General features: G+C 43.1%; 2 non-coding genes across 2 annotated transcripts; both read right to left on the bottom strand.

Annotated features, from left to right (window-relative positions):
- Positions 1 to 795: 795 nt before the first annotated feature.
- LOC129848779 (U1 spliceosomal RNA) lies at positions 796 to 959 on the bottom strand. Its single transcript, XR_008758556.1, has one exon. It is a non-coding gene; the product is annotated as a U1 spliceosomal RNA (small nuclear RNA).
- A 4,081-nt stretch (positions 960 to 5,040) lies between these two features.
- On the bottom strand, positions 5,041 to 5,205 carry LOC129848778 (U1 spliceosomal RNA). Its single transcript, XR_008758555.1, has one exon. It is a non-coding gene; the product is annotated as a U1 spliceosomal RNA (small nuclear RNA).
- Between the last annotated feature and the right edge of the window lie 3,527 nt (positions 5,206 to 8,732).

Raw genomic sequence — 8,732 nt, forward strand, 5'->3', positions numbered from 1 at the left:
TCTGTGGCATGGTAATGGTTGACAAGGGAAATGTCTGTGGCATGGTAATGGTTGACAAGGGAAATGTCTGTGGCATGGTAATGGTTGACCAGGGAAATATCTGTGGCATGGTTAACCAGGGAACTGTCTGTGGCATGGTAATGGTTGACCAGGGAAATGTCTGTGGCATGGTAATGGTTGACCAGGGAAATGTATGTTGTCATGGTAATGGTTGACCAGGGAAATGTCTGTCAAAGCTAATGTGATTATCCAAGTCATTCAATCAATTTCCTCCCTCTTAATTTTGATCAATATGTTACAATGAGCAGTAATCTATTGTTGTCAATTAATATTGCAAGTCAGCTAAGATCAAATTCTTATTTACATTGACTGCATACCCCGGACAAACCTGACGACGCTGGTCCAATTGTGCGCCGCCCTATGGGACTCCCAATCACGGCCGGATGTGATGCAGCCGGTTTATTGTGGCCTTATATTACAAACTGTCCAATAAATGACTTAATTATCTAGCAAATATAACCTCAATCCAGATGACCTTTTCCTTGACATAATCAGGACATGACAGGCATAATCAGCAGTGGTACAATAACAGATCACACACATTGTTGTTTTCAGAAGACAAAATGTATCTCTGAGGCCTTGGTTGCCTTTTAAACAGAGCCGACATTCTATATAGCCATTCATCTGATACGAAAATGGAAATGTTGACAAATCTCCTTCTCAATAGGAAAATCATCAGAACTCACCTGACATAACAATTTAAAACAGCTCAAACATTATTTTTAACATGAAGATCAGGGGAGAGCGCGAACGCAGTCCCCCACTACCATAAATTATGCAATCGAGATTTCCACATTTGAGAAATTCGCAGGGGTCAGCACAGCCGGAGTGCAATGGCTGAGCCTCGCCCTGGGTGAACCGCCTTCTTGATCACGGTGTCTCCCTTGCCAGGTAAGTATGAGTTGTACACGTTGGTAGAGAGCCACTGATTCCAGGACAACGATGTTTGACTCACGGTTACCACTTCTACTACTGATAATATCACATCATATCGACCAGGGTTTAATGACATTTATGAATACAGTTGAGGACAAAGCGGTGGAAAAGCGATGCACTTTGTTTTACTATATTATATCACTGTCTGACTATTTTCCCATCATGCAACAAGGTAGAAATTCTATACATATTGATTTTTTTTGTCTAAATGTCTGTCTGATTACACACAAGTAGGCGACGTACCAAAATGCTGAAATCACGTTCGTGCACACACAGCCAACCGAATGACACCAACTATTTCTGGTGTTTTGTAGCGTTCCAGACGTTGTAGGAATAGTTTCATCACGCTTGTTTTCTGCTCTCAGTAAAATATGATTCCACCATCGACCACAGGGAAGCAACGACCCTCAGACATGGAGGAGAAACAGTCGCCTACTACTTCATCAACAACAAGACACACTAGTAGCTACTAAGGGGTGTGCTGACATGGACATACTCGAATTTGTAATTTATCCTAGTAGCAGGCTGCAGGACTCTAAATGATGATCCTATGATCAGACCAGAAACATGCCAGGAAAAGAGAGAGGATGAAATGATGAAGCCAGCGGAGGAAGAACTATAGCTTCACTCTATCCAATCAGAGCAGCAGGATCAACCTACAGCCCGCCCTTCTCTTTACAAATCAAATCAAGTTTATTTTATATAGCCCTTCGTACATCAGCTAATATCTCGAAGTGCTGTACAGAAACCCAGCCTAAAACCCCAAACAGCAAGCAATGCAGGTGTAGAAGCACGGTGGCTAGGAAAAACTCCCTAGAAAGGCCAAAACCTAGGAAGAAACCTAGAGAGGAACCAGGCTATGAGGGGTGGCCAGTCCTCTTCTGGCTGTGCAGGGTGGAGATTATAACAGAACATGGCCAAGATGTTCAAATGTTCATAAATGACCAGCATGGTCAAATAATAATAATCAGGTGTAAATGTCAGTTGGCTTTTCATAGCCGATCATTAAGAGTATCTCTACCGCTCCTGCGGTCTCTAGAGAGTTGAAAACAGCAGGTCTGGGACAGGTAGCACGTCCGGTGGACAGGTCAGGGTTCCATAGCCGCAGGCAGAACAGTTGAAACTGGAACAGCAGCAAGGCCAGGTGGACTGGGGACAGCACAGACACGGAAACTAGCCAGGTGATTTATTTAGATCACGCACATGACTGAGAGATTCTTGCTGGCACCCGAAAAAAAATATGTTTATTCCGATCACAGATTATTACAAAAAAGACTTAGATCATAATCGTATCAAGAAAATTGCCCATATCAGGTACGATCCTCGTTTTGTCTGACTACTCCACACACCTCTAGTAGCTACAGTAACAGAGACGTTAATAATGAACACATTGTTCTATCTGTGGTAATAGGACGTGGGAGAAACGTTTTTCTTAACAGTAAGTGTTACACGTATTGATGCATACGACATGCACATACTGAAATCACAGTCACAAATAGCTTGACTGAGTGGTTGTTTTGGCCTCAATAGCTGAGCTTTTATTTAATTATCTTTATTTAACCTTTATTTAACTAGGCAACAAATTATTTATTTACATTGACGGCCTACACCGGCCAAACCTGGACAACGCTGGGCCAATTGAATAGGCTACTACAACTCATAGTTTGTCGTACTTTTCAGACAGGTGATCTATTACAAATTATAAACTGGGTGGTTTGAGCCCTGAATGCAGATTGACAAAAACATATAATTTTACTGTTCTAATTTAGTTGGTAACCAGTTTCTAATAGCAATAATGTACTTCTGGGGTTGTGGTATATGGCCAATGTTAGATTGACCCCTATCCACAAGAAGGGCAGGAAAACAGACCTGTATCTATGTTGAGTATGCAGTCTAAGGTGCTGGAAGAAGTCATTTATGAATAGATGGATGAATATACTGGCAAGAATACTCTTATCAGAACTACAGTCTGGTTTTAGAAAGACCCACTCCACTGACATCTTTGTTTTGACTGACTTCATCAGGAAATAAATGGACCAGGGAAATGTCTGTGGTATGGTAATGGTTGACCAGGGAAATGTCTGTGGCATGGTAATGGATGACCAGGGAAATGTCTGTGGCATGGTAATGGTTGACCAGGGAAATGTCTGTGGCATGTAATGGATGACCAGGGAAAAGTCTGTTGGCATGGTAATGGTTGACCAGGGAAATGTCTGTGAAATGGTTGGTCAGGGAAATGTCTGTGGCATGGTAATGGATGACCAGGGAAATGTCTGTGGAATGGTAATGTTTGACCAGGGAAATGTATGTGGCATGGTAATGGATGACCAGGGAAATGTCTGTGGTATGGGAATGATTGACCAGGGAAATGTCTGTGGCATGGTAATGGTTGACCAGAGAAATGTCTACAGCATGGTAATGGTTGACAAGGGAAATGTCTGTGGAATGGTTGACCAGGGAAATGTCTGTGGCATGGTAATGGTTGACCAGGGAAATGTCTGTGGCATGGTAATGGATGACCAGGGAAATGGCTGTGGTAGGGTAATGGTTGACCAGGGAATGTCTGTGGAATGATTGACCAGGGAAATGTCTGTGGCATGGTAATGGTTGACAAGGGAAATGTCTGTGGCATGGTAATGGTTGACCAGGGAAATGTCTGTGGCATGGTTGACAAGGGAAATGTCTGTTGCATAGTAATGGTTGACCAGGGAAATGTCTGCAGCATGGTAATGGTTGACCAGGGAAATGTCTGTTGTCATGGTTGACCAGGGAAATGTCTGTGGCATGTTAATGGTTGACCAGGGAAATGTCTGTGGAATGGTAATGGTTGACCAGGGAAATGTCTGTGGCATGGTTGACCAGGGAAATGTCTGCGGCATGGTAATGGTTGACAAGGGAAATGTCTGTGGTATGGTAATGGTTGACCAGGGAAATGTCTGCAGCATGGTAATGGTTGACCAGGGAAATGTCTGTTGTCATGGTTGACCAGGGAAATGTCTGTGGCATGGTAATGGTTGACCAGGAAAATGTCTGTGGAATGATTGACCAGGGAACTGTCTGTGGCATGGTAATGGTTGACAAGGGAAATGTCTGGTGGCATGGTAATGGTTGACCAGGGAACTGTCTGTGGCATGGTAATGGTTTACAAGGGAAATGTCTGTGGCATGGTTGACCAGGGAAATGTCTGCGTTATGGTAATGGTTGACAAGGGAAATGTCTGTGGCATGGTAATGGTTGACCAGGGAACTGTCTGTGGCATGGTAATGGTTGACAAGGGAAATGTCTGTGGCATGGTAATGGTTGACAAGGGAAATGTCTGTGGCATGGTAATGGTTGACCAGGGAAATATCTGTGGCATGGTTAACCAGGGAACTGTCTGTGGCATGGTAATGGTTGACCAGGGAAATGTCTGTGGCATGGTAATGGTTGACCAGGGAAATGTATGTTGTCATGGTAATGGTTGACCAGGGAAATGTCTGTCAAAGCTAATGTGATTATCCAAGTCATTCAATCAATTTCCTCCCTCTTAATTTTGATCAATATGTTACAATGAGCAGTAATCTATTGTTGTCAATTAATATTGCAAGTCAGCTAAGATCAAATTCTTATTTACATTGACTGCATACCCCGGACAAACCTGACGACGCTGGTCCAATTGTGCGCCGCCCTATGGGACTCCCAATCACGGCCGGATGTGATGCAGCCGGTTTATTGTGGCCTTATATTACAAACTGTCCAATAAATGACTTAATTATCTAGCAAATATAACCTCAATCCAGATGACCTTTTCCTTGACATAATCAGGACATGACAGGCATAATCAGCAGTGGTACAATAACAGATCACACACATTGTTGTTTTCAGAAGACAAAATGTATCTCTGAGGCCTTGGTTGCCTTTTAAACAGAGCCGACATTCTATATAGCCATTCATCTGATACGAAAATGGAAATGTTGACAAATCTCCTTCTCAATAGGAAAATCATCAGAACTCACCTGACATAACAATTTAAAACAGCTCAAACATTATTTTTAACATGAAGATCAGGGGAGAGCGCGAACGCAGTCCCCCACTACCATAAATTATGCAATCGAGATTTCCACATTTGAGAAATTCGCAGGGGTCAGCACAGCCGGAGTGCAATGGCTGAGCCTCGCCCTGGGTGAACCGCCTTCTTGATCACGGTGTCTCTCTTTGCCAGGTAAGTATGAGTTGTACACGTTGGTAGAGAGCCACTGATTCCAGGACAACGGTGTTTGACTCAAGGTTACCACTTCTACTACTGATAATATCACATCATATCGACCAGGGTTTAATGACATTTATGAATACAGTTGAGGACAAAGCGGTGGAAAAGCGATGCACTTTGTTTTACTATATTATATCACTGTCTGACTATTTTCCCATCATGCAACAAGGTAGAAATTCTATACATATTGATTTTTTTTGTCTAAATGTCTGTCTGATTACACACAAGTAGGCGACGTACCAAAATGCTGAAATCACGTTCGTGCACACACAGCCAACCGAATGACACCAACTATTTCTGGTGTTTTGTAGCGTTCCAGACGTTGTAGGAATAGTTTCATCACGCTTGTTTTCTGCTCTCAGTAAAATATGATTCCACCATCGACCACAGGGAAGCAACGACCCTCAGACATGGAGGAGAAACAGTCGCCTACTACTTCATCAACAACAAGACACACTAGTAGCTACTAAGGGGTGTGCTGACATGGACATACTCGAATTTGTAATTTATCCTAGTAGCAGGCTGCAGGACTCTAAATGATGATCCTATGATCAGACCAGAAACATGCCAGGAAAAGAGAGAGGATGAAATGATGAAGCCAGCGGAGGAAGAACTATCGCTTCACTCTATCCAATCAGAGCAGCAGGATCAACCTACAGCCCGCCCTTCTCTTTACAAATCAAATCAAGTTTATTTTATATAGCCCTTCGTACATCAGCTAATATCTCGAAGTGCTGTACAGAAACCCAGCCTAAAACCCCAAACAGCAAGCAATGCAGGTGTAGAAGCACGGTGGCTAGGAAAAACTCCCTAGAAAGGCCAAAACCTAGGAAGAAACCTAGAGAGGAACCAGGCTATGAGGGGTGGCCAGTCCTCTTCTGGCTGTGCAGGGTGGAGATTATAACAGAACATGGCCAAGATGTTCAAATGTTCATAAATGACCAGCATGGTCAAATAATAATAATCAGGTGTAAATGTCAGTTGGCTTTTCATAGCCGATCATTAAGAGTATCTCTACCGCTCCTGCGGTCTCTAGAGAGTTGAAAACAGCAGGTCTGGGACAGGTAGCACGTCCGGTGGACAGGTCAGGGTTCCATAGCCGCAGGCAGAACAGTTGAAACTGGAACAGCAGCAAGGCCAGGTGGACTGGGGACAGCACAGACACGGAAACTAGCCAGGTGATTTATTTAGATCACGCACATGACTGAGAGATTCTTGCTGGCACCCGAAAAAAAATATGTTTATTCCGATCACAGATTATTACAAAAAAGACTTAGATCATAATCGTATCAAGAAAATTGCCCATATCAGGTACGATCCTCGTTTTGTCTGACTACTCCACACACCTCTAGTAGCTACAGTAACAGAGACGTTAATAATTAACACATTGTTCTATCTGTGGTAATAGGACGTGGGAGAAACGTTTTTCTTAACAGTAAGTGTTACACGTATTGATGCATACGACATGCACATACTGAAATCACAGTCACAAATAGCTTGACTGAGTGGTTGTTTTGGCCTCAATAGCTGAGCTTGTATTTAATTATCTTTATTTAACCTTTATTTAACTAGGCAACAAATTATTTATTTACATTGACGGCCTACACCGGCCAAACCTGGACAACGCTGGACCAATTGAATAGGCTACTACAACTCATAGTTTGTCGTACTTTTCAGACAGGTGATCTATTACAAATTATAAACTGGGTGGTTTGAGCCCTGAATGCAGATTGACAAAAACATATAATTTTACTGTTCTAATTTAGTTGGTAACCAGTTTCTAATAGCAATAATGTACCTCTGGGGTTGTGGTATATGGCCAATGTTAGATTGACCCCTATCCACAAGAAGGGCAGGAAAACAGACCTGTATCTATGTTGAGTATGCAGTCTAAGGTGCTGGAAGAAGTCATTTATGAATAGATGGATGAATATACTGGCAAGAATACTCTTATCAGAACTACAGTCTGGTTTTAGAAAGACCCACTCCACTGACATCTTTGTTTTGACTGACTTCATCAGGAAATAAATGGACCAGGGAAATGTCTGTGGTATGGTAATGGTTGACCAGGGAAATGTCTGTGGCATGGTAATGGATGACCAGGGAAATGTCTGTGGCATGGTAATGGTTGACCAGGGAAATGTCTGTGGCATGTAATGGATGACCAGGGAAAAGTCTGTTGGCATGGTAATGGTTGACCAGGGAAATGTCTGTGAAATGGTTGGTCAGGGAAATGTCTGTGGCATGGTAATGGATGACCAGGGAAATGTCTGTGGTATGGTAATGTTTGACCAGGGAAATGTCTGTGGAATGGTAATGTTTGACCAGGGAAATGTCTGTGGAATTGTAATGGTTGGCCAGGGAAATATCTGTGGCATGGTACTGGATGACCAGGGAAATGTCTGTGGAATGGTAATGGATGACCAGGGAAATGTCTGTGGTATGGTAATGTTTGACCAGGGAAATGTCTGTGGAATGGTAATGTTTGACCAGGGAAATGTCTGTGGAATGGTAATGTTTGACCAGGGAAATGTCTGTGGCATGGTAATGGATGACCAGGGAAATGTCTGTGGTATGGTAATGGTTGACCAGGGAAATGTCTGTGGAATGATTGACCAGGGAAATGTCTGTGGCATGGTAATGGTTGACCAGGGAAATGTCTACAGCATGGTAATGGTTGACAAGGGAAATGTCTGTGGAATGGTTGACCAGGGAAATGTCTGCAGCATGGTTATGGTTGACCAGGGAAATGTATGTTGTCATGGTAATGGTTGACAAGGGAAATGTCTGTGGCATGGTAATGGTTGACCAGGGAAATGTATGTGACATGGTAATGGATGACCAGGGAAATGTCTGTGGTATAGTAATGGTTGACCAGGGAATGTCTGTGGAATGATTGACCAGGGAACTGTCTGTGGCATGGTAATGGTTGACAAGGGAAATGTCTGTGGCATGGTAATGGTTGACCAGGGAAATGTCTGCAGCATGGTAATGGTTGACCAGGGAAATGTCTGTTGTCATGGTTGACCAGGGAAATGTCTGTGGCATGGTAATGGTTGACCAGGGAAATGTCTGTGGTATGGTAATGGTTGACCAGGAAAATGTCTGTGGAATGATTGACCAGGGAACTGTCTGTGGCATGGTAATGGTTGACAAGGGAAATGTCTGTGGCATGGTAATGGTTGACCAGGGAACTGTCTGTGGCATGGTAATGGTTGACAAGGGAAATGTCTGTGGCATGGTAATGGTTGACAAGGGAAATGTCTGTGGCATGGTAATGGTTGACCAGGGAAATATCTGTGGCATGGTTGACCAGGGAACTGTCTGTGGCATGGTAATGGTTGACCAGGGAAATGTCTGTGGCATGGTAATGGTTGACCAGGGAAATGTATGTTGTCATGGTAATGGTTGACCAGGGAAATGTCTGTCAAAGCTAATGTGATTATCCAAGTCATTCAATCAATTTCCTCCCTCTTAATTTTGATCA

This window comes from Salvelinus fontinalis, unplaced genomic scaffold (assembly GCF_029448725.1).
Source record: "Salvelinus fontinalis isolate EN_2023a unplaced genomic scaffold, ASM2944872v1 scaffold_1172, whole genome shotgun sequence".
Classification (NCBI taxonomy): domain Eukaryota; kingdom Metazoa; phylum Chordata; class Actinopteri; order Salmoniformes; family Salmonidae; genus Salvelinus; species Salvelinus fontinalis.